The sequence below is a fragment of the Oryctolagus cuniculus genome, chromosome 1 (assembly GCF_964237555.1).
Source record: "Oryctolagus cuniculus chromosome 1, mOryCun1.1, whole genome shotgun sequence".
Lineage (NCBI taxonomy): Eukaryota > Metazoa > Chordata > Mammalia > Lagomorpha > Leporidae > Oryctolagus > Oryctolagus cuniculus.
Window position 1 is genome coordinate 122,800,561 of NC_091432.1, and position 27,104 is coordinate 122,827,664.

At 40.3% G+C, this 27,104-nt stretch overlaps 1 protein-coding gene across 2 annotated transcripts in view; it reads right to left on the minus strand.

Moving 5' to 3' along the window:
* ARHGAP32 (Rho GTPase activating protein 32) overlaps positions 1–27,104 on the minus strand; it is a 318,668-nt gene that overhangs the window by 211,035 nt on the left and 80,529 nt on the right. Inside the window, exon 2 of one of the 2 annotated variants that reach the window (XM_070048333.1) lies at positions 25,922–26,019. The exons of the other annotated variant lie outside the window; for it this stretch is intronic. The gene's annotated coding sequence lies outside the window, so the exon portion shown is untranslated. The remainder of the gene's footprint in view (positions 1–25,921; positions 26,020–27,104) is intronic. 2 annotated transcript variants of the gene reach the window in all.

Here is a 27,104-nt window from a genome sequence, read left to right on the forward strand (position 1 = left end):
ATGGCCCAAGTGCTTGGGCACCTGCACCCACATGGGAGACCCAGAAGAAGCTCCTGGCTCCTGGCTTCGGATTGGCCCATCTCCGACTGTTGTGGCCATTTGGGGAGTGAACCAGCAGATGGAAGACCTTTCTCTCTGTCTCTCTCTCACACTCTCTGTAACTCTACCTCTTAAATAAACAAATAATCTTAAAAAAAAAAAAAAGAAAATTAGAGGCCAATTTTATCACAACTGAGTTGGTAAATGATCTTGAGAAGACAATGAAAGTTGAATATTCTTTCCTATAATTTTTAATTAAAAGAGATAGTATTTTTGTGAAAATTTTTTTATTAAAGATGCTATAGTCAGTGTTATACAGGGAAGAATACACCATTATTTTCGCAAAGTTAGGGCCCTAGAATTGCCAGTTGTGGTCTTGGAATAAACAGAATTGCAGTCCTCCTAGTTTCCACCTCTTCCTAACGTTAATAAAGTCACACACACACACAAAAAAAACTCTCAGGGGCCAGTGTTGTAGCATGACAGGTAAAGCTGCCACCTGCAATGCCTGCATCCCATTTGGGCTCCAGTTCCTGTCCCAGCTGCTCCAATTCCAATCCAGCTCCCTGCTAATGATTTGGGAAAAGCAGCCAAAAATGACCCAAGGGCTTGGGGCCCTGCTACCCATGTGGGGAGACCAGGGTTTGGCCTGGCCCAGCATGGCCATTGCAACCATCTGGGGAGTGAATCAACGGATGATGGTATATCTCTCTCCTTCTCTGTAACTCTTTCAAATAAATAAAAATAAAATCTTTTAAAAAGAAAAGAAACCCTCAATGTAAATTTAGCGAATAATATCAGGGATGAAAGCAGACTTCACCTGAGTGAAAGGTCAAAGGGAAGGACCAAGATGTAACCACTAGGGGAAAAGATTAGGGCTGTGCCAAATGTACTAATAAACCCATGTGCTTGAAAAGATTAGGGTGCTGCATCAACTTGGGAATTTCTCCCACCAAAGAAGTTGAAGAAATACCAACATATCACATAATTTGAATCTACTATTTTACCTACTGACATTCTTACCTAATTTAGCTTTATAATAAATATTCAGCTTGCTAATGCCTTCCCCTAATTGTTCCTCTGCCATCCCCATGGAGAGCAGAGAGAGGGTGGGGCAAGGGTAAAGGCCTCTGCAGGTGGCAGGTGTCAACAATCACTTTAAATTAAAGTGCTATAGAACATACAGCTACTTTAAAAGTATAATCATTCTATCCACAAGTAACAGAAGCTAAAATTCACACTTCTCAACATTAACTTGAGGCATACTGTTCCAATCTAAAATATGTATATTACCACTCCTGGTATCAGTTAATCTTCAATTTTGCTTTCTTTGAAAAGAGAATTAAGTTCCTATCTGCTCATTTTACTTATATCTTGAAAGAGAACAGCTTTTTTCCTATTATCTTTTGTTATGGGAATTTTTGCTGGGAAGTTTTTATGGATTACAAAAATAATAAAGAAAAATTTTTAAAGAATGAGAAGTAACGAAAAAGAAAAGTTAATACAGACATACCCTTAATAGACTTATATTTAATGATACATAAATGAGGCATTGATTAACTGCCTATTTCTTCTGTTTTTGCTAGAACCAGACCATCAATACTATTATCTGTGGCACTTCCCATCTTACATGTTTCAAAATAAACAATGAATCAAAACTACATTGTCTGGTGTCTCAAACAGTACTTACAAACTAACACGGCTATTTTTAAGCTTTAATTCACGATCTTCAGGTTGCACGACTATTCTCTCTTGGGAAGAGAAGCCTGTTTAGACATGGTAATGATGGGGGGCCGGTGCTATGGCACAGTGGGTTAACGCCCTGGCCTGAAGTACCAGCATCCCATATGGGCGCTGGTTCGAGACCTGACTGCTCCATTTCTGATCCAACTCTCTGCTATGGCCGGGGAAAGCAGTTAGAAGATGGTCCTAGTCCTTGGGCCCCTGCACCCGCATGGGAGACCCAGAAGAAGCTCCTGGCTCCTGGCTTCAGATTGGCGCAGCTCCAGCGGTTGCGGCCATCTGGGAGTGAACCATCAGACAGAAGACCTCTCTCGCTCGTTCTCTGCCTCTAAACTCTCTGTGTAACTCTGACTTTCAAATAAATAAATAAATCTTAAAAAAAAAAAAAAGAGAGAGAGAGAGAGAGAGAAATGGTAATAATGGTGTAGGGGGTAAAGTCACTGCCTGTGACTCCAACATCTCATCTGGGTGCTGGTTTGAGTCCCAGCTATTGCACTTCCAATCCAGCTCTCTGCTGATGGCCTGGGAAAAGCAGTGGAAGACGGCCCAAGTGCTCTGGTCCCTGACACCCACCCCACATGTAGGAGACCCCACTGTCTATGACCGTAAAGAAGACTTTGGGAGTGAACCAACGGATGGAAGATCTCACTCTCTGTCTTTCCTTCTCTCTTTGTATATCCCACCTTTCAAATAAATAAGTCTTAAAACAATATTCACTGCAATTTTGTAGATTCAGAGATTATCAAAGTTAGAAGAATCCTTGAAGACTATTCTGAAGTCAACTAGAAAACCAAAACTCTTAAAATTTGTTTCCTTCTCCTACCTTACGATTGTAAATTTTCAAAGTACTTCATTGTTTAATTCAGATACCCACAAAAACCTTATCATGTGAAAAGGGAAAACACATTGCCCACATAGTACACATAAGCAAACTGAGGCCTGAGTAAGTTCACACGATTTACCTTTTAAGTGACCTATGAAGGGACAGTCAAAATGTCTCCTTCATTGAGAAATTTCCAAATTATTTCCCAATCTAAAGCATTCTCCTTTCTGCTTTCCTGCAGTATTTTCAAAAATACTGCTCTCAATAATTTGAAAAATGCTTTCAAAATATTTTTAAAATCCAAGAAAAACAGGCATTGAGAGACTGAGAATAACTGATTTGCCCAAGAACTTACAAGTAGAGACACTGACCCCAGAAATTACACAGCTAGGCAATTATGCTCACTACCCAAGTATGATCTCTTCTGCTAGAACACCTTTTCTGTGCCCCGAATTACTTCATATGAGGTTGGCAAAAGGAGAGATGATGTCAATATACCTTAAATTATACATAACAATTTTAACTAGGCATGAGTGCTTTCAGCCAAGCATGTCCAGGTTAACACCAAGCTCACTAACGAACTGAATGCAATACGCTGCAGAGGATTGTTAATTTCTACAGGACACTCATTCCTGTCACTTTGCTGCTGCTTCATTTTGGTCACCTACCATGTCTCTGTGGGACTCCTTACATGGGATTTCCTCCTCTTTTCATTCTCTGTCCTCTCTGTAATCCAGAGTCTCAGCCCTTGATTACACTCTTCCACTTAAAGAGAAAATGCTATATTTATAGTAAAATTTATTTATTTTTAGGGTTCTCATATGTCTTTTTAAGATTCATTTATTTACCTGAAAGCCAAATTTATACAGAGAGAGAGGAGACACAGAGAGAGTTCTTCCACCTGCTGGTTCACTCTGGGCCAACCTGAAACCAGGAGCCAGAAACTTCTTCCAGATCTCCTACATAGGTTCAGGGTCCAAGGACTTGGTCCATTCTCAGCTGCTTTCCAGGTGCATTAGCAAGGAGTTGGATTAGAAGTGGAGCAGCTGAGACTTGAAATGGCGCCCATATGAGATGCGGGTGCTGCAGACACTGGCTTAACCTGCTGTGCCACAGTGCCGGCCCCTGGCATGTCTTTTAAACTATCATTTTTATTAGGATTGTTACTGCTTTTACTAGTTCTCAGGATACAATGGAATAAAGATTTTGAGTGATCTGTGCAACTCTATTTTTCCCAGACCTTTTTATAGCCACAAGATTTTTCAAAACCATAAATATCACTTTATAGCAAAAACCACCATCTAAAACATACTGTATGAACATTTGTTCCACATTCCTTTATAGCCAGTTTGATCTTTCAAATCTTTCTACAAAATAAAATTGCTACCTCAAAAATACTGGGCATCTAACACAATAGAACATTCATTCATTCACTTCAGTGCCAAAAGTAAGGAGTTCCAAAGAATGTACATAAGAGAACTGTACAGACATGCCATAACTGGCTCTTAAACTTGACTGGGCATCAGACTCACCTGAGTAGCTTTAAAAAATACAGGTTCCCCCATAGAGACCAACTGGATCTCTAGAGACCAGACTCTAGACCCTGCATTTGAAGAAGCTCCTCAGTTAGTCCAGTTCAATCCCTAAACATTTACTTAAGAAAGAGAAAAGGCCAAAACTTAGGCCCAACAAAGGATATATGTTTACTTTCTGCAATCATTCCTACATGGAGGGTACTAAAATTGTACTTAGACTGTTTTTAAATCGTGTATCTCAGAATTAACCAATTCAAATACAGAAAGGGTGTTCATTAGCCATAAATGACTAGCAAGAGGCTTGAGTAAGTGAAAATAGCTACACCCTCCAATCACCTGACATGCAAATAAGCTTCTCACTGTGGGAAAAGAGAGCAAAAATCTTGTAGTATGTAATATATGCGTACACAGTAAGTTTTGTTTTCTGGCACAATGCTCCAGCAATCTGAAAGAATGAAAGTCATCATTTCCTTTGGTATTTTATTTTATTTTATTTTATTTTGGAATCCTTGGGTCTGTTGGAATAAATTATTCTCATCAAAGCTGTACCAATATCATTTACAGTACTACTAACAGTATAGTTTACTTTACCTAAACATAATCTAGACTCATTATCTCCATTAGTATTTCTCACTTAAACACTTCTATGACTCTACCACAATTGGTAGCACTTTATTGCTACTATGCTTCTAGTGTATGGCATAACACAATTATAACTTTCTAGATGGCAAGTTATGCTCATATAAACAAAATGCTCTAGGCCCCTTAATAGCATCACTTGTGACTCCAACATTTGCGATTGAGAATATTTATAAGAAGACAACAGAACTTTAACTTGGGGTCAAAAATACTGCACAATTTACATATAAAGAAACAAATCTAGGGTGGGCACTGTGACACGGCAGGTTAAGCTGCCACTGAGGATGCAGGTATCCCATACTGGAGCGCCTGGGATCAAGCCCCACCTCTGCTTCTGATCCAGCTTTCTTCCTATGTGCACCATGGGATGCTCTGCTTGTTTGGGGAAAATTTTCTTGAAAAACAGCTATGTCCGTTCATTTACTATTGTTTTTGTCTGCTTTCTTTCTCCAAAGGTAGAGCTGAACAGCTGTGACAGAGATCATATGGTCCATGAGGCTTAAAATATTTATTATCTGATCCTTTACAGAAAACATTTGCTGACCCGAGCTGGTGTTTTCATCATATGAAATCATGGACAAACAAATGCAAAATTCTTCTATGTTTAAATTGTTCCCTAATAATCACATTGAAACAAATTTATATCTTCAAAACAAAAGCTGTAGATGAACCCTAGGACTGTAGTCAACATCTGGAAAGCACAGTGAAGGCAAGACAAGTGGAGTGACACCTGACTGAAGCTGTTTATATCCTCATAATCTCTCTGTACTTGAAGTAAGACCAACTCTTAGGCATGTTCAGTTGAATGAGCCAGGTAATTTATCTAATAGTTAGTTCAGTTTATGTTTTCTATCACATAAAATAGCAATTTATGGGGTTGACACTGTGGCATTGCAGGTAAAACTGCCACTTGCAATGCTGGCATCCCATATGAGTGCCAGTTCATACTCAGCTGCTCCACTTCCCATCCAGCTCCCTGCTAACAGCCTGGGAAAAGCAAGGATGGATGAGCCAAGTGCTTGGGTATCTGCCACGCATGTGGGAGACCTAGATGAGGCTCCTGGCTCTGGCCTGGCTCAGCCCTGGCCTTTGCTGCCACCTGGGAAGTGAGTCAGAGGATGGAGACTTCTCTCTGTCTCTCTCTATATATTACTCTTTCAAATAAATAAATAAACATTTTAAAAATTCATCTCTTACAGAAAAGTTGCATATAGTACAGAGATTTCTCATTTATCTTGAATCCAATTATATCCATTGCATTAACTTCTTTTGTAAGTAGAAAGGATCTTCAAACTTAGAAAAATACATAGCATGAAAGTTTTTCAGTGAAATACACATTACGAAATGTATATTATGAAAAAACTATGCATGGCTTTCAAAAAACTGTTGCACCAAATGAAACTGCTTTTTTTTCCTTTATGAAAGGAGGCAGAGTTACGGGGTTGGGGAGGAGAGAGACATCTTCTACCCACTGGTTAATTCCCCAAAGGGCAGCAACACTTGGGACTGGGTCAGGCCAAAGTCAGGAGCCTGGAAGTACAACCAGTCTCCCGTACAGGTGTGGGGGCCCAAAGATCTGAGCCATCTTCTGCTTTCCCAGGCACATGAGGAGGAAACTGGATTTTAAGTGGAGCACCTGATACTTGAACTGGTGCCCACATGGAATGCCAACAGGTAGAAGCTTAAGCCACTGAGTCACAATGCCGGCCCCACCAAATTAAACATCTTTAAGTTCCATTTTGTCATGACCTTTTGGAAGAACCCTCAGACAGTATATTTGTCAAATCTAATGAACCAGTATTCACATATTACCATTAACTACAGTCTATACTTTATTTGAATTTCTTTAGTTCCTCTCTTATGTTCCTTTTCTGTTTCAAGGTCCCATCCAGGGTATCATTGCTTTTAGTAACATATCACCTTAGGTTCTTCTTGGTTGTGACAGTTTCTCAGACTTTCCTTGAATTCAGTGACCTTGAGTCTCTTTAAAAATGTGTCTCTTTAAAAATGTGACAATGCATACAGTAGATCCAGCATAGTACCTACTACACAGCAAGTGCTTAGTAACTGTTGTTACTTTGCAGATGTTCAGGCAAATTATCAAAATCAACTGTGACATCTGCTTTTAAAATCTTCCAGTGCTTAGGGCCGGCATGGTGGTGTAGAAGGTTAAGCCTCTATCTGCAGTGCTGGCATTCCATTTGAGTGTTGATTCCAATCCAATTCTCTGATAATGTGCCTGGGAAAGCAGTGGATAAGAGCCCAAGTGCTTGGGCCCCTGAACCCACATGGGAGACCTGGAAGAAGCTCCTGGTTCCTGGCATCAGCCTGATCCAGCCCCCAGCCACTGCAGAATGAACCAGTGGATGGTAGATTCTCTCTCTCTCTATCTCTCGTTCTTTCTCAGTATCTCTGCCTTTCAAATAAATAAATAAATCTTTTTTCAGTGCTTTATGTAGATTCAAAATTTGAATGATTCATTACATAACCTTAATTACATTGTGCAGTATTAAGTATGTTACATAACATCTACTTATAAAACTGGTACAAGAACAGAAACTTATGGATAGCACCCCAATGCTGAAGAATGAAGCACAAACTTGTCAGTATGGTGTACATAACTGCACCCTTTACACCTGCCTGGCATTACATCAGCTGTCATTCAGTCAGAGCAACTGTGTGTAGTCCTCCACCTGCATCACGCTGTGTCAGGTTCTTTATGAAAGTGGTTCCCTATACTTTGAATGCACTCCAGTCTCCATCACAACTAACCACCAATACACACATCCTACACAAAACGCTATTAGTCTTGCTAAATTAGCACAAGTGTCATCTGTTTTGAAAAGCCTTATCTCAAGTCTTCAGATAAAACCTATATAAATTTAATGGTAATGTCAGAATTATAAATGGAGATATAAGAGAGGAAAGGAAAAGACAGATTGGGGCAGAAGGGGACTGAGGAAAATATTTTTGAATGCATATAGCTGAAACACAGCAGAATTCTCAACTGTCATTGTGCCAAATTTAAATATATATATATATATATATATATATATATATATATATATATATATTCAGGACTACAATTCCCAGCCAATGAACAATAAGACTTAGGTGGGTGTTTGGCCCAGTGGTGAAGCTACCTGTTGCCATTCCCACACCCCACACTGGAATGCCTAGGTTGAGCCCCAGCTCCAGCTCCTGATTCCAGCTTCCCACTAATTCAGACCCTGAGGGACAGCAGGTGATGGCTCAAGTGGTTGGCTCCCTGCCTCCTACATGGAAGGCTCCCAGCTTCAGTCTGGTCCAGTCCTGACAACTGCAGGCATTTGGGGAGTAGACTAGCAAATGAGAGCTCACTCTCACTCTCTCGCCCTCTCTCCCTCTGTTTCTCTTTCAAATAAATAAACAGATATTTAAGAAAACAAAAGTAAGGCAAGACCCGATAATTACTGCAGGATGGATTCTCTGAGAAGCAGACTCAAGACACATTTGGCACGCAGAATGTTTATTAGGGAGTGCCAATAAGAAGAAAGGAACATCTGTAGGTGTCAGCATTGTGGCAAGCGGGTTATGCCACTGCAAAGTTGGCATCCCACATGTGTGCAGGTTCAAGTCCCTGCTGCTCCACTTCTGATCCAGCATCCTGCTGGTGCATGTGGGAAAAGCAGCAGAGATTTGGGCCCCTGCCCCACACACAGGAGACCCAGATGGAGTTCCTGGCTCCTGGCTTTGGCCTAGCCCACCCCTGGCTGTTGAAGCCCTTTGGGGACAACCTCTTATCTCTTCCTCTCTCTTTCTGTAACTCTGCCTTTCAAAGAAGTAAAATAAATCCTTATTTTTTTAAGATTTATTTTTTTATTTGAAAGGCAGAGAGAGGAGAGACAGAGAGAAGTCTTCCATCTCCTGGTACACTCAGCAAGATTTTTCCATTTTATTTGGATATTATTTCAAATATAAACAGCTTTACTTTGGAAGCTGTCCTTTGTTCCTTCTAGAAATAAATACAAATTTCAATTGTATGAACATAGGGAGAGATGTAAAAAAATTATTTTCTTATACTTTATCTTTTATGTTTAGGTAGTTGTGATTATTAATTATGAAAATAGTTAAGAATTTACAAAGCATATCCTTTTCTTCTGTTCTTATTATTTCATTGAGTTCAGGCTGCAGCATCTTTCCTGCAAACTTCCTAGTATTCCTATCTTTACACATGATGAACAAGAACATGTAAACTGTTCTAGCAGGCTATTTCCAAGATCCGTTTTGCAGTAATTGCTTTTCATGTTTCTTTGTTTCTTACACTTTCCTTTTATCTAGGGAAACAATGACTAAAAACTGAAGCACAAGGAAGGACACCATGAGCAGCCAAATATTCAGATACAAGAAAACAAGAGGCTAGGGGCAGGGTAATGGCGGGAGTGAAAGTGGGGGGAAAAAGCAATCATATTTTTAAGATGCAATCTTGGCACTCTGTAGAAGCAAATATTGGAAAAGATTATTTGTTTACTTTTATAAATACAGACCTTTTGTGAACCTTTCTAAAAATCTAAAGATTTGATTTAAATACTAAACATTCATTTTATAAAATACCAACAAAATAAAAGACATCTGATCCACATAAAAGTAAACTCAACTCTCCTGTCAAAAACAGACAGACAGGTTTCTCTATGCCAGGATTCCTCAAAGAACATTAAGTAATTAAGTTGGATGAGGTCTATCATGCAACCAGAACCAAAGTTTCACGGAAGAAAAGAATCAGTTGGGCATTTGCCCATATACGCCACTTAACCCAAATCATACTTTAGCATTATCTTGAAAAAGTACAGTCATGCAGGGCTACTTTCTGAGAAAAGCATTATTAGGTGAGTTCCTAGTTGGGGAGCTTCACAGTATATATACACACACAAACCTAGATGGAACATACTATGTCCCTAGCTATATGATATTGCCACCGTCATATATATGGTCCATCACTGACCGAACCGTCACTATGTAGCACGTGACCACATCAAGGACTAGTACCAGATAATTCAGCATAGAAATTAAAAGATACCAATTCCAGTCAGTTACAGCCTTTCATTTATTGAGGACTAATAAAGAGCTGATAGGCTCTATGACAACAGTAAAGTAGCAAAATAAAAATAAGAAAACCGGGCCCGACACTATAGCTAGTGAGTAAAGCTGCCACCTGCAGTGCCGGCATCCCATATGGGCGCCAGTTCGAGTCCCAGCTGCTCCATTTCCGATCCAGCTCTCTGCTACAGCCTGGGAAAGTAGTAGAAGGTGGCTCAAGTCTTTGGGCCCCTGCACCCACGTGGGAGACCCGAAGGAAGCTCTTGGTTCCTGGCTTTGGATCAGCACAACTCCAGCTGTTGCAACCATCTGGTGAGTGAACCAGTGGATGCAAGACCTCTCTCTCTCTCTCTGCCACTTCTCTCTCTGTAACTCGGACTTCCAAATAAATAAATAAATCTTAAAAAAAAATAAGAAAACCACTGATTCAATTCAACTGCCATACACTAACTCAGGTTGTACAATCAGACAAAGGTGGTAAAGACAACAGGGATCAGCGCTAATTATACTACAAGAGACACCATCCACACTGTCATTACTGAAGAATTCACAGAATGAGACAAGCAGAAATTTTAGAAGGTTCTAGGCCCCAAATTCATACTGCAAAAATTGCTTAATAGAATAATTATAAATTAAAATCTTAGTGCCTCAAACCAGTAACAGTAAAGGAAAGGGACTCACATTTATTGAGGCTTAACAACCAGGCAAAAGATTTATATTACCAAAAACAATAGAGTAAGGACCTCTGAAATGTCTTAACTTTCTTAAAATTCTGGAAATCAACCAAAAGCTTGCAATAATCCAGAGAATTTTGTTTGCTTTTTTTTTTTTTTTTTTTTAAGAAAACTGACTGAATCACAATGCAAACACTAAGCTCAGTAGTATTTTCACTTGCGCTATTCCCTCTCTCTTCTTTGCAGTCTCACAGTGGCCTTGAAAATGAATGACCCAGGGCCGGCGCTGTGGCATAGTGGGTAAAGCGCTGACTATAGTCCCAGCAATCCATACAGGCGCTGGTTAAAGTCCTGGCTGCTCCACTTCCTATCAAGCTCCCTGCTATGGCCTGGGAAAGCAGTAAAAGATGGCCCAAGCCCTTGGGCCCCTGCACCCATATGGGAGACCCAGAAGAAGCTCCTGGCTCCTGGCTTCGGACAGCCGTCAGACAAAGAATAGATTATACAAAATCATAAAAAGAAAGAACCAAGGAATAAGATGCCTACAGGGGCTTTGAAATTAAAATCTATTATTGGAAATCTAAAAGGCTACTCACATGTACAAGGTTGTGTGCACACTCAGGGCTGTTTGTGCACACAACAAAGTCTATTTGGAAAGACTTGAGAAAACTGACTTGGAGGCTATAAGCAAAAAGGAAGGGAAGGTTACAGAAGAGTTGTCAACTAGATGAGTACTGTAAGGGCATAAGTCACCCAAAGGGCCTCTTGGCACAAACTGGGATACCGATTGGTTTCACGAGTTTAAGGGAATCTGTAGACAATCATTAGCTGACCTCTAAGTTCTTTGAGCAGAGACATCTGTGGGCACACATAAAGAATACAGACTTAGGGGCCAGCACTGTGGCACCGTAGCTTTCTACCACCTGCAAGACTGACATCCCATATCAGAATGCTGGTTCAAGTCTCATTGAGCTTCTTACTAACCGACCCGGTAAGGCTCCAGATGATGGCCCAAGTGCTTGGCCCCCTGCATCAAATGCTGGAGACCCAGATGGAGTTCCTGGCCCCTGGCCTCAGGCTGGCCCTGCCCTGGCTGTCCTAGCCACTTGGAAAGTGAACCAGCAGTTAGAATGTCTGTCTGTCCCTCTCAACAAAGTGTACTTTTGTCACAAGATGAGAAAATCACAAACAAAAGGAGACACCTATCAAAAAAGTCCTAAAATACACAAGGCAAAACTAACAGAATTGAAAGGAAAATTAGTCTAACCAAGTAGTTTAAAACTACTAGGGAGCTGGTGCTGTAGGGCAGCAGGTTACAGCCCTGGCCTGCAGTGCCAGCAACATACACGGGTGCTGGTTTGTGTCCCAGCTGCTCCATTTCCAACCCAGCTCCCTGCTAATGTTCTGGGAAAGTGGCACGGAATGCCTCCAGTCCTTAGGCCTCTGCACCCACATGGCAGACTGAGAAGAAGCTCTTGGCTTGGGATCAGCTCAGCTCTGACCATTGAGCCATTTAGGGAGTGAATCAGCAGATGGAAGACCTCTCTCCCTCATTCTCTCTCTAAGTAACTCTGTCTTTCAAACAAATTAAGTAAATCTTCAGAAAAAAGAGACTTCAATACTATATTTTTAAAAAAAAAAAGATTTATTTATTTATTTGAAAGGCAGTGTTTAAAAGCTGGAGGGAGAAACAGAGAGAAAGGGAAAGATTATCCATCCGCTGGTTCATTCCCCAATGGTCTCAATGTCTAGGGCTAGGCTAGGCCAAAGCCAGAAGCCTGGAACTATAAGCACGTGGCCATCTTTACTGCTTTCCCAGGTGCATTAGGAGGAAGCTGGATCACAAGTGAAGCAGCTGGGACTTGAACTGGCGCTAATATAACATGACTACATAACAGGCAGAGGCTTAACCAGCTGCGCCATGACAATGGCCCCAACTACTACACTTCCAATAACGGATAAACAACTAGAAGATGAACAAGGATCAGAAGACCTGAACAGTATTACAAATCAGCTGGACCTAACAGACTCCATAGGCTACGTTATCCAAGAAAAACATAACACATTCTTCTCAAGTGCACATGCACCACTCTCCATGTTAGACCACATGTTTAGCCATAAAATAAGTCTTAACAAATTTAAAAAGATTGAAATCCCACAAAGTATGTGCTCCACACACAGCAAAATGAAGTTCAAAACTAGGAACACAAGGTGATGTCAGAAAGGCAGAAGTGTGCAAAAATTAGACAGCACACTCCTAAATAAAGATCAAAGAATTATCAAGGGAAATTACAAAGTATTCGACATGAGTAAAACTCAAGCACCAAAATTAATGGGATATAATGAAAACCATGTTTATTAGAAATTTATAGCTATAAACATCTGTAATTTTTTAAAAGATAATGCAGGTTTTCCATGAATGTTTTTCCTAAATGCTTATTTTTCTCACTGAAAAGAAGAGCAACAGAGAGACAAAGAGAAAGATCTTCCATCCACTGGTTCACTCCCCAGATGTGCACAACAGCCAGGGCTAGGATAGACCAAAGCCAAAAGTCCAGACCTCATCTGAGTCTCCCATGTAGGTGGCAGGAAACCAATTCTTGAGGCATCATCCACTGCTCCTCAGGGTACTTAAGTGGAAGCAAAGCAGCCGGAACTCGCACTGACACTCTGATATGGGATGTGGGAAGCCAAAGCAGCAGCTTAACCTGCTGTGCCGTAATGCCCCAATTCAACTCCTGTATTTTTAAAAGCAGAATATCTCAAATCAATAACCTAAGTCTCCACCTTAAAAAATTAGCAAAAAAAAAAAAAAAAAGCCAAAGTGAACCCAAAGCAAGCGAAGACAAATAGTAAATACACCAGTGCAGAAAGAAATTTAATGCACAACAGGGAAAAAAAATCAGAAGAGAAAATCAAGTTATTTCCTTAAAAGGATTTTACAAATTGATAAATCTTTACCTAATACTGGCATAAACTCTGTTAAGCAATACATGTAATTTTATTTAATAGTCACAACAGTGGAGGAAAGTACATTTGACTATGCCTCATTTACACAATGGTGAATGAAGTAAGGTGGTTGTGAGTTATTACATTATTTACACTAGAACCCAAAAATAGAGAAGTCAAAATTTAAGTCCTGTGTTCTTTATATAATGTTGTACTACCTGGACCACTTTTGGGTTTTATGAAAATCTAGGCTTTAAAGTATATTTTAAAGAAAATAATTACATTTGCTTAGCTTACTTTTGTCAAATATGAGTTTTAAATTATACTTTCTTGGCTTAAATTGGGCACTGAAAAACTTTACTTTCCATTAGCCTATTAACTTCCCATACTTAAAAAAAGGATATACTGACAGAAGACCTGAGGGAATCAGCATAAATGAACAGATGCAGATTATTTTTACCAGGCACCAGTCATATGGAAATGAATACTTGAAAAAGTCACAAAGTGTTATTTTTACTTTAAATAATTTTTGTGAAGTCATGTCTATAGTAATTTAATTAGTGAACCTTTAAATAAAACTTTTTCTCTAATTAAACTTTATACTATTGGCTCAATTATCAAACATTCAGGGTGGGCATTTAGCACAGTAGTTAAACAGCCATTCCGGATGCCTGCATCCCATAATGGATTATCTGAGATAGAATCTGGCTCTGTTCCTGATTTCAGCTTCCTCCTACATGTACATCCTGGAAGGTAGTGGGTAATGGCTCAAGTGATTGGGTCATCAATACCCACATGGGAGACCCAGATGGAATTCTCAGCTCCCACCTTCTGCCTCAGCCAGGGGCCACTGGAAACATTTGGGAAATGAACCAGGAAATGGCAGCTCTCACTCCCATATGCACTCTCTCTCTCTTTCTTTCTCTCTCTCTAATAAATAAAATAAACCTTTTACACTATTTTTAAAAACTCTTGGGGGCGGCCACTGTGGTGCAATGGGTTAATGCCCTGGCCTGAAGCGCTGGCATCCCATATGGGTGCCGGTTCGAGTCCCAGGTGCTCTACTTCTGATCCAGCCCTCTGCTATGGCCTGGGAAAGCAGTGGAGGATGGCCCAAGTCCTTGGTCCCCTGTGCCCATGTGGGAGACCCAAAAGAAGCTTCTGGCTCCCGGCTCCTGGCTTCCGATCAATGCAGCTCTGGCCGTTGCGGCCAACTAGGGAGTGAACCAGTGGATGGAAGACCTCTCTCTCTGCCTCTCCTCTCTCTGCGTAACTCTGACTTTCAAATAAATAAATAAATCTTTAAAAGAAAAAAAGTTCTTATCAAAAACCCAATTAATATTGTTTTAAAATAAAATCTACACCACTACCACCTTTATAAAGCAAACACAATGCTGCATTAACTGAAAATTTAGCATCAGCAGTCGATAGACGTAAGAACACAAAAAGTGTAATGGACAGGCTGTTAGCAAGACAGGGGTCCCAGGAAAACCATAACACCTGAATCCCTTAAAATGACTCAATTTCTTAACATACTTGGTTACTGAAGATTCGAATTATCACCTTTGCTAGAACAGTCTGAATATTAGGAAATACATATATGTAAAACTGTGGCCATACACCAAACAACAAAAATATTCCTAAGTTGCTACATAAAATATCCAATTAGCTGCTACTAAAGAATTAAAAAATCAGGTGTCACTCTGGCAAAGGAAATAATTACTGTAACACAGATGAGAAAATGAATCTAAAATTCATTTAATCTAAAACCTCTTAATACTCCTCAACCTATAATGAGGTTATACCCTAGTAAACCCATCGTAAGTCAAAACTGCATTTGATATACCTAACCTACCCAACATCATAGCTTAACCCAGCTCACCTTAAACATGCTCAGAACACTTACATAATGCCTACATAATTATCTAACACAAAGCCTATTTTATAATAAAATGAATAGCTCATATATACACATAATATGGATATTTTGTAGACATGATGGAACACAAAATACGATACCCCAAAGCTGCTGGCAATACAGTATAATGTAGCTAGGATCCCATGATTATTTGCAAGTTGTGGCTCTATCAACCATGGAAAAAATATATAAAATAACTACATGCAGAGACTGGTGGGTATTAAAGAAACAGACCATCTAAGGGACATAATATCTGGCCCTGTCACACCAACTAAAGACAACTTTAAAGGACCATCCTATTTCAGAATTCTGAAAGCTCAGAGTCAGCTAAGGCCTTTCTTAAAACTACATCATACCCAACTTCTCCCTCTACCCATTTATTCCTTCCCTTTTTTCCGTGCCATTCCCCAAGATATTGACACCAATATTATCTTAATAAACTTCATTGACATTATTCTCCAAACCTCAGAACCCAATATGCAAGAGCAACCAAAAGCCACCACAACTAGCAAGGGGGCCAGTGTTGTGGCACAGCAACTAAAGCCATCACCTACGACACCAGCATCCCATGTGGGCTCCACGTAGGGTCCTGGCTGCTCCACTTCTGATCCAGTTCCCTTTAAAAGTGCCTGGGAAATCAACGGAAGATGGACCAAGTGCTTGGGACCCTGTACCCACATGGGAGACCTGAGGAGCTTGTGGCTCCTGGCTTCAGCCTGGTCCAGCTCTGGCTGTTGCAGCCTTTTGGGAAGTTACCAGTTGATGGAAGATACCTCTCTCTTTGTCTCTCCCTCTCTGGTGGTAACTCTTTCAAATAATAATAATAATAATAATAATAATAATAAAAAGAACCAAACTTATGGGTGAGATCCATTTAGTTCTTTTACCTAGAACACACTCTAGTTCTCATGTTCTCAGTGGCTGGAACTGAAAGGCGGTTTTATTCATTGAGGGTGTCAAATGTCAGAGTTCAGGATCACTGAAGGGATGGAAATTAAGAATGAAAATCCCAGAAAGGAGGGGGCTACAAAACAGACCTATCATCTGCAAATAAGCTCACCCCATAAAGCCCAGGAGAAAGCAGGAAGGCTCAAAGAGGCTGAGCAGGTATCTCAGCTGCTGCCCATCACAGAGGAAAAAGACTTTTTATAAGGCAATCAAAGTTAAATTGCTGGTCAAAAACCTAAATTACCTGACACACTTTAGGAGTGAAGACCATGTTCCAGGAATAACGGAGTCAGTCCCCTTAGACTAAGTGCAAAACCCTGGCCTAGTAGAAAATCAACACTCCGTATATTTCAACTATTCACTAGAATACTCAGAAGGATAATAAAAGATAGAGTCTCTATAAGGCATAATCCACAATGATTAGTATACAAAAGGAAAAAAAAAAAGTAGGCCACAGTAAAGAGGAAAAAAACTATCCACAGAAACCATGCAAAGCCCTAAATTAGCAAACAGTTTAACTATTAATAGACCAAACACTCTAATGAAAATACAGGGACTGTCAGACCATATTAGAAAACCAAGACCAACTACATGTTGTTGACAAGCAATACATCTTAAAAAAAAAAAAAAAAAGATTTTATTTATTTGAAAGACAGAGTCACAGGGAGAAGTAGAGACAGAAAGAGGCCTTCCATCCACTGGTTCACTCCCCAAATGGCTGCAATGGCCAGAACTGAGCCAATCCGAAGCCAGGAGCCAGGAGCTTCTTCAGGGTCTCCCATATGGGTGTAAGGGCCCAAGGACTTGGGCCATCCTCCACTGCTCTCCCAGGCACAATAGCAGAGCTAGATTGGAGCCAGGACTCGAACCCGGGCTCGCTATGCCATAGTGCCAGCCCCAACAAATCATCTTAACAATAAGGGCATAGTTAGATTGAGGGGAAAAATATGAATAATATAACTAATCATAGAAAAGCTGTTTGACTATACTAATAAAGACAGCTTAAAACAAAGTAGATAAGATTTCAAAAAAAAAAGATTTCAAGAAATATAGTATTAACAGAAAGGGGCCATTTAGAAATAAGAAGTCAATTCATCAAGAAAACAGAACAAAATGAGGCCGGCACTGTGGTACAGTGGGTTAACGCCCTGCCCTAAAGCGCCAGCATCCCATATGGGCACCAGTTTGAGACCCAGCTGCTCCGCTTCCAATCCAGTTCTCTGCTATGGCCTGGGAAAGCAGTAGAAAAGATGGTCCAAGTCCTTAGGCCCCTGTACCCACGTAGGAGACCCAGAAGAAACACCTGGCTCCTGGCTTCAAATCGGTGTAGCTCAGGCCATTGAAGCCATCTGGGGAGTGAACCAGCAGATGGAAGACCTCTGCCTCTCCTCTCTCTGTGTAGCTCTGACTTTCAAATAAATAAATCAATCTTTATAAAAAAAAAAAAAAAAAAACTTAGTAAGATCCCAATTTACTGAGAAACTTAAAAAAAATAGAATAATCATAAAACTGTATGCTCTAGAAAGTTTAACTTCAAAATACGCTAAGAAAATACTGAAGGAAAGGAAAATGGAAACAACCATCATACTAGAGTTAGAAAATTTAATTAGGGTCCGGCGCCGTGGCTCATTTGGTTAATCCTCTGCCTCTGGCGCCGCCATCCCATATGGGCGCCAGGTTCTAGTCCCAGTTGCTCCTCTTCCAGGCCAGCTCTCTGCTGTGGCCCAGGAAGGCAGTGGAGGATGGCCCAGGTGCTTGGGTGCCTGCACCCGCGTTCGAGAGCAGGAAGAAGCACCTGGCTCCTGGCTTCGGATAGGCATAGCTCTGGCCTTTTCGGCCATTTGGGGAGTGAACCAATGGAAGGAAAACCTTTCTCTCTGTCTCTCTCTCTCTCTCTCTCTCTCACTATCTATATCTCTACCTGTCAAAAAAGAAAGAAGAAGAAGAAAGAAAATTTTATTATTTTATTTCCTCTAGAAAATTCTGGACAGAAAAATATTAAAAATAAATAAGAGCTGAGCCAGTGCCGTGGCTCACTTGGCTAATCCTCCACCTTCGGCACCGGAATCCCATATGGGCGCCAGATTCTAGTCCCAGTTGCTCCTCTTCCAGGCCAGCTCTCTGCTGTGGCCCAGGAAGGCAGTGGAGGATGGCCCAGGTGCTTGGGTGCCTGCACCCGCGTTCGAGAGCAGGAAGAAGCACCTGGCTCCTGGCTTCGGATAGGCATAGCTCCGGCCGTAGCAGCCATTTGGGGGGTAAGCCAACGGAAGGAAGACCTTTCTCTCTGTCTCTCCCTCTCATTGTCTGTAACTCTACCTTTCAAATAAATAAATAAATAATCTTTTCAAAAAAATAAAGAAAAGCTGAATAATATTAAGTCAACTAACTACAATAAGCAATAAAACTCATCTAACTATAGAACATACATTCTTTTCAATGTATATGGAACGTATGTGGAAAGTTCACCATAAAGAGCAGGCATTGTTCTGTAAACAAAATTTCAAATTCCTAAAAAAGTAAAATAACTGATAACATAATTAAACTAGAAATTAAAATATCTAGGGGAGAGCTAAATAGCTTGGAATTAAACAACATATTATTATTATTATTATTTTTGACAGGTAGAGTTAGACAGTGAGAGAGAGAGACAGGAGAAAGGTCTTCCTTCTGTTGGTTCACTCCCCAAATGGCCGCTAAGGCCGGCGCACTACACCGATCCAAAGCCAGGAGCCAGGTGCTTCTCCTGGTCTCCCATGGGGTGTAGGGCCCAAGGACTTGGGCCATCCTCCACTGCACTCCCGGGCCACAGCAGAGAGCTGGACTGGAAGAGGAGCAACCGGGACAGAGTCCGGCACCCCAACCCGGACTAGAACCTGGGGTGCTGGCACCACAGGTGGAGGATTAGCCTAGTGAGCCGCAGCGCTGGCAACATATTATATTTTAAAAGGGTGAAAGAAGAAATCAGAAAATACTTTATAATAAGCAATAATGAAAACATGCTACACCAAAGTTTGTAGAACACAGTTAAAGTAATACTTGGATAGAAATTTATAGCTTTAAATTCTTAGAGAATTTTTTGCCCATACTTTTTACCCATACTTTAGGAGAAAAGAGAAAATTAAATTCATAATAAGTGGAAAAATAGAAATAATGAAATAGAAAGTAGGAAACCAATTAATTAAAGATCAAATGACTAATAAAGTGAAAAGCAAAATACATGTGAAAAACACCTGAATGGAATGGCATTATACTTCAATCAAGATTTTTAAAAACATAATTACAAGCTAACAGACACAGAAAATCACAATTTTTTCTTTATTTACTCAGAGATACCCACAAAATCTTTAGCTTACTTACTACATCTCTTCAACAGAGATGGGGGACATCCAGACTATGGGCTGCATAAGGCCCATGAAATCATTTGGTCTAGACGTGCCAAGGGAATCGAAGGCTGAACTTGAAATCCAGTCATCTATGCAGGATAACTTCTAAGTTAATAACTTTGTATGGCTCACAAATGATGTTATAAATCTACAAAGGGTCCTTGAAAGAAAAAGGTTCCCCACCTCTGGGCCACAAGAAGGCCTTCTAAGGCTGCTGTCTCCTGTCACAGGGTCCAGAAGAAGCACTTAAAAAACAGGCCCTTTGGTGGGCACATCCCATATCAGAGTACCTCTGGCTCCTGACGCCAGCTTCCGATTGCAGACCTTGGGAGGCAGCAACTACATCTCGAGTTAAGTGGATTCCTACGACCTGCACTGAGTTCTCAGCTCCCAGCTTTGGCCAGACTGAGTCCCAGCTGTTGTGGGCATCAGTGGAGCGAACCAGCGGATAAGAGCACATGTCCTCTCTCTTAACCACATACCCACCCCCGCAGTTGATCAGTCCCTCTAACTCTCAAATAAAGAAAACATTTAAAAAAAAAATAAAAAAAGCCCTTACAAAGAGGAGATCCAAATGGTCAAGATAAATGCCATAAAAAGATACTCAATCCTCATTAATCATTAAGAAAATAAAAATTAAAATCTCAATGAAGGGTGATCATTTGGCACAGCAGTTAAAATGCTTTGGGGGACACTGGCATTCCATATCAGAGTGCCGGGATTCGATCCAGCTTTCTGCTAACATACACACTTTGAGAGGTGGCAGCAGATGATGGCTCAAATACTTGGCTTCCTGCCCCCATGTAGGAGACCAAGATGGAGCTCCTGGCTCCTGGCTGCAGCCCGGCCCAGCCCTAGCTGCTGCAGGTGATTGAGAAGTGAACCAACAATGGAAGGTATCTCTGTCTTTGTCTCTGTCTTCTCTATCTCATTCACTCCACCTCCCAAATAACTAAAAATACATAAATTAGATGAATTATTTAAAGTAAATCACAATGAGATACAGCTCTACACCTGATAGAAAGGTTAAACTAAAGAACTGATATCAACATTGGAAAAGGAGCCGGTGTCGTGGTGCTGCAGGTAAAGTTGACATCTGCAGTGCTGGCATCCCATATGAGCGCTGTTTCATGTCCTGGCTGCTCCACTTCAATCCAGCTCCCTAATGATGGCCTGGGAAAAGCAGAGAGGATGGCCCAAGTATTTGCAGTCCTGTTACCCATGTGTGGATGAAGTTCTTGGCTCCTGGCTTCAGCCTGGCTCAACCCTGGCTGTTGCAGCCATCTGAGGGGTGAACCAACAGATGGAAGATCTCTCTCTCCATAATTCTGACTTTCAAATAAAAATAAATCTTTAATAAATAAATGTTGGTAAAGACAGAAGGCAGCAGTTCTTAAAATATGGTTGAGGATCCCTGAGGCCCTTTCCGAGGTCTGCCAAGGTTTGGAATAACTTACTACCTTTTTCATCGTGCTGCTATTTGTATTGATGGGGCGAAGGCAAAAGGATAAAAAATGCTGGTGCAAACATGAATACAAAAAGTGTACTCAGGCCAGCATTGTGGCATAGTGGATTAAGCCACTGCCTACAAGCCGGCATCCCACATGGGCTCCAGTTCAAGTCCCAGATGGGCCACTTCCAATCCAGCTCCCTGCTAATATGCCTGGGAAAGTAGCAGAGGATGGCCCAGGTGCTCATGAACCTGTATCCATGTGGAAGACCCGGATAAAGCTCCTGGCCCTGGTTTCGGCCTGGCCCAGCCCTGATCATTGTGGCCATTTGGGAACTCAACCTGTGGATTAGAGATCTGTCTTTCTTTATCTCTCCCTCTCTCTGCATTTGTAACTCTACATTACAAACAAAATAAAATGCATTTTTTTTAAAAAAGGTGTATTTAACTATACCAGAAAGTCACTGTATTCTTTGACATGCACTTATATTTTCAATAAACAAAATGTTTTATCTACTATCCTTAAGAAAGCAGTAACAATTATTAGTTTTATACCCCTGGTGACCCCTGAATACCACGGATGTTTTGATACCCTATGTGACTACATGGGATGTACACATAAAGCACTTCACACTTCAGCATCCAATGAAGGGCTACCTCAGAGAAAAGGAACTCAATGACTCAGGTACAAGAGGAGCCAGCTCCATTTTTATTCAAAGGAATGGCAGGCAAATTCAAATGCTGATATTTGGCAGATATTTTCTCGAAAATGAACAAAGCAAGCTGTCACTTCAAGGAAAACAATTGTCAGCATTTGTTACAAATGATAAAATTTGAACTTCTGAATAAAAGTTGTATTTTTAGCAAATATGTATCTGACAACATAAGCTTGACAGCTTGATGATTTCAGTAATGACGTATGTGAATGATCTCAGAAGGCCAAAAGCAAGGTGTTTGCCAGCCTTGGCTCTCATCTGAAGGCTCTGAGGCAAGCTCTGCTTCCAAGGTCACTCAAGCTACTAGCCAAATTCAGCCTTTGCAGTTGTGGGACACAGTTCCTTTACCGGCTGTCAGCCAGGTACCACTCCCAGCTGTCAAAAGACACTGGCATTCCTTATCACATGCCCCTTTCCCATCCTAGAGCCAGCAATGCATGTCTAATCCTTCTCACGTTTCCAAACTCTGACTCCCCTTCTGCAACCAGCCTGAGAAAGTTCCTTTGCTTTTTTGTTTTGTTTTGAAAGGTAGAGTTAGAGTTAGAGAGAGAGAGAGACAGAGGTCTCTCTGGTTCACTCCCTCCAAATGGCCACAGCAGCACAGGCTGGACCAGGCTGAAGCCAGGAACCAAGAGCTTCATCCGGGTCTCCCATGTGGGTGCGGGGCCCAGGTCCTTGGGACTTCTTCCGCTGCTTTTCCCATTAGCAGGGAGTTGTATCGGAAAGGGAGCAGCAGGGACTCAAAGCAGCTCCCATATGGGATAACCCATAACCCACTGTACCACTTTCCGAGAGTTTCCTCACTCAACCTTCTTCTCTTGTCTACATGACCAGATCTCCTTAGATCGCCTGAAATCTCTTCCAGCAGAAGGTAGAATTGTTCTGTATCTTGCCTGAGCTATGGATTATCTAACACACAATATCTGTCAAAACTTGTCAAACTGTACACCTAAGACATGTATTCTAAGTAAATTATACTCCAATAAAAATAAATAGCTATGCTAAGTAAATATCAATGTATCTTTTAAAAAAAAGAACCCTTGTCTTTTACAGATATGAACTGAAAAAGTTACAAGTGAAATGATGTCAGAGATTTGCTTCAAAATAACACTTGGTGATGAGAATGGTTTTAGATAAAGCAAAATTGGTCCCATATTTAAAGACAGTTGAGGAGGTGGGTGTGAGGAAACAGTGGGTCAAGCCAACACTTGAAACACCATCATCCCATATTAGAGCACTTGATTCAAGTCTCAGCTCTTCTGCTTCTAATCTGTAGCTTCCTGCTAATGCACGTAACAGGCAGCAGATGGAGGCTCAAGTACTTGGGCCCCTGCCATCCACAAGAAGACCCAGATGGAGTTCCGGGCTCCTGGCTTTGGCCTGACCCAACCTCAGCCATTGAGGGCATTTGGGGAGTGAACCAGCAGATGGAAGATCAAGGTCTTGATCTCAGCCCTCAGCCCCACCCCACAGCCTGCTCTGGTTCCCTATCCTCTTTTTTTCTGTCACTCTTTCAAATAAAATACAAAAACTTTTTAAAATCTTATGATTATAAAATAAACAAAAGTATGTCATCATAAAAATAAATAGTGATGATATACTTTCCATTATAATTTATAAAAAAAGAAAGACGTATATTAAAAAGAAAGGAAAAAAAAGACTGTTGAAACTAGATGAGAAGTACATGGAATTCATTATATATCGTACATATTTTTTTAAATTTCCAGAATAAAAAGATGCCTGGCATCACCAACTCGTGGCACTGAATATATTATGACAAGAATTCTAATATACACAACTAGTTGGTTTGAGTACAAAATGGTACAACCACTTTAGAGATGACTTTGCCTAATTACTAAGACTGAAACAGCACATGCCCTTCAACTTGACAACTCATTTTTTGAATGCCCTAGAGAAATCGTACACATGAATACAAGGAAACACACACAAGACAATTCAATGAAACACTGTAACTTCAAAATGTTTCTAACAATCTAAATGTCTTTGTGATAATGTATAAAATAACTGTGAAATAGTCATATAATTAAATATTTGCAATAGTTAAAATAAAATATACCTTCATGTATTAACATGAAATAACAAAAGATGAGAAAACCAGTTGCAGAGTGATAAATATGATACAAAATTCTAAAAGTACAATATATAGTTTCAAGACTACACAAAAATTATTATAGCCTAATCCTATATAATATAAAGTTTTAATATACATTGTATTAAGCCATGTGTTATTTATGGATAGACCTATGTACTGAATACAGTACTATAAGTGAGTATGATACTGTGCCAAATTCTGAGTAATGGCTATTTATAGAAAAGAAGAAAAGAAAATTATATCAGGAATTCAACTCCATATGTAATTTTTTAAATAAAAATATCTAAAGTACTGTGGCAAAATATAAGGAATCAATGGAACTAGTATACTGGTTTATGTTCCCTTCTGTAGCTTCCTGTTTATTTTAAATACTTCAACAATGTTTAAGAACAAAAAAAAGGCTATTGCAATAGTTTCAGAAAAGTTCCTGACAATTTATTCTTTTTAAAATAAATTCCAAACAGTACCTCATTGATTCATCCTACATCAGAACCATAAACTATCCCATTTCAGTTAAAATACTGATTTGAAAAATCCACAAACACCAATAATATATACTATAAAAATATGAATGACTGGGGCCAGTGTTGCAGCACACCAGGTTAAACCATACCTGCAACACCAGCACCCTAGATGAGTTATGGCTCTTCTGCCTCTGATCCAGCTCCCTCATAATGCACCTGGGAAGGCAAGAGAAGACCGCCCAAGTACACGGGCTCCTGCCACCCACATGGGAGACCAAGATGGAGTTTCTGGTTCCAGGGTTCAACCTGGTCCAGACCTGGCTGTAGCAGCCATTTAGAGTGTGAAGCAGCAGATGGAAGATCTCGCGCTTTCTCTTTTTCTCTCCACAGTTCTGCTTTCAAATAATAAATAAATCTTGTTTAAAAATGAATGACTAAACCCAAATATGGCCTAAGCATTGTGCCAAATAATTTTTAGATTATATAAAATATGTAAAATGAATAGCACACACTATCTGTTATTTTCTTTAAAATATTTTTCCTAAGTAAACATGAGACTACTTCAAAATTTTTCTAGAAAAATGGAATTAAAAGATAAGCCTAAGTCAAAAAACTATGAGTAATTTTTTCATAACACATTTTTCACGAGCATTTTGAAGACCCTCACATATACAGATTTCAGCAATGTTTGCACCAAAATAAACTCTTTTGAATTCCACTTTCTGAAGGACTCTCATATGACAAAATGTGCATTTTACTATTTGGGTGATAAAATGCACATATGAATGCTATAATCCTCTTCTCTGTACTTTTTCTGTATATTCTGAAACTTTTTATAAAGTTTTTTAAAAATAAACATAATGTAAATACCTACAGAAAGGAAGGAAGGGAGGGAGAGAGAGAGGGAGGCCGGAAGGGCAAGCTGCTTTCTAGGAAATTTTTCCAGAAGATATCCTCTTTAGTTATTCAAAAACTAAAAGTGCTACTGCTACTTGAATGAGTGTGGAAACCATCACACTTAGGTGAGGTAGGAAGAACTGCTCAGTGTATGAGCTACTGACTTAAAGGGAAGTCTGCCAGATAACTGGTTTCTAGGAACAACAATAAACACAGGTATCCTATCACTGAATCCTCACTTCATCATTCCCCTAGTTTTCCACGGTTTTAAGAAGGACTTTACAGACTGATCACTATAATGGGTTGAACAATGACCCCCAAAAAGCCATGTCCACATCCTAATATCCAGACACTGTGAATGATACATTATTTGGAAAAAGGATTCTTACAAGTGTAAATTGAGGATCTTCAAAGAAAATCATCAATCAGGTGGGCTCTAAATCTAATACAAGTGTCTTTAAAGAGACAGAGAGAAGACATGGACACAAATGAGAAGGCCACATAGAGACAGAAAACATCAATAAGAGTTAATGCAGCCACAAACCAAAGAATACCTGGAGCCACCAGGAGCTGGAAGAAGCAAAGACCCTTGAGCCTTCAGAGGGGGTGTGGCCCTGCTGACATCTTGATTTCAGACTTCTGCCCTCCAGAACTGTAAGAGAATACACTTCTGTAGTTTTAAGCCACCAAGCTTGTGGTCATTTGTTATCTTACCTTCCCAAACACTCCCCTACTAATTCAACTGGCCACAGACTTACCTGCTCTGGAATTTCATCCAACATTCACTGTGCCCCCACACACTCTCACCTGAGCCTCTGCCCTTAGATGCTGTATGTGCAAATATTTACATCTGAACTATTCTAAAACTATCATCAGTCACAGCAAAAGTGAGATTTTATCATTTTTGCTGTTATCTGCTAGCATTCAGGGACTGGTAAAATGACAGGGCACCAGTGCCAGCATAAAAGGTGTAACAAATAAAGCCAACAATGGCACTGAAGTTCAAGTCCTGGCTGCTCCACTTCCAATCTAGCTCCCTGCTAATGTGCCTGAGAAAGCAGTGGAAATGTTTAGGCCCCTGCGCCAGGTGGGAGACCTGGAAGAAGCTCCTGACTCCTGGCTTTAGCCTGGCCTGGCCCTGACCATTGCAGCCATTTGCAGAGTGAACCAGCAGATGGAAGACCGATCTCTCTTTCCCTTTTTCTCTGTACCTCTGCCTCTCATATAATTAGAATAAATGTTTAAAAGTAAAAAATGACAGGGAACCAAGGACACAACTACAGTGTGTTCTAAGCTTGGTTTTCAAATAAAAGAAAATTAAATTCTGTCACTGGGCAGTGATAATACTGAAAAAAATATATAAAAACAGAAATAAGTGATACAATTGGAGTACAGAGTCTTTGGTTAAAGGGAAATTATATAGACTTTTGAGCCTAAGTACAACACAATCTAATTTATTAACAACTAACCTGGTTCAAATGTGACGGTTCCATTAAAAGATGTTTTTATATCTAACCAATTAACAAAGCAGTCTATCTTGCCTAATTTCATAGCAACAGAAGTAACTAGATTACCCAGAAATTCTCACAGGTATGCCTCAACTGTTTTCCTCAGCCCAAATCTCCAAGGCCTCATGCACTTCTGAGCCAAGCTGCCCTCCAGGATTTGGGTTGGACAGCACAGTCTCCTGTCACTGATGCAGCACTATCACACGTCCCCCTGCAAAGGGAAGTGCAA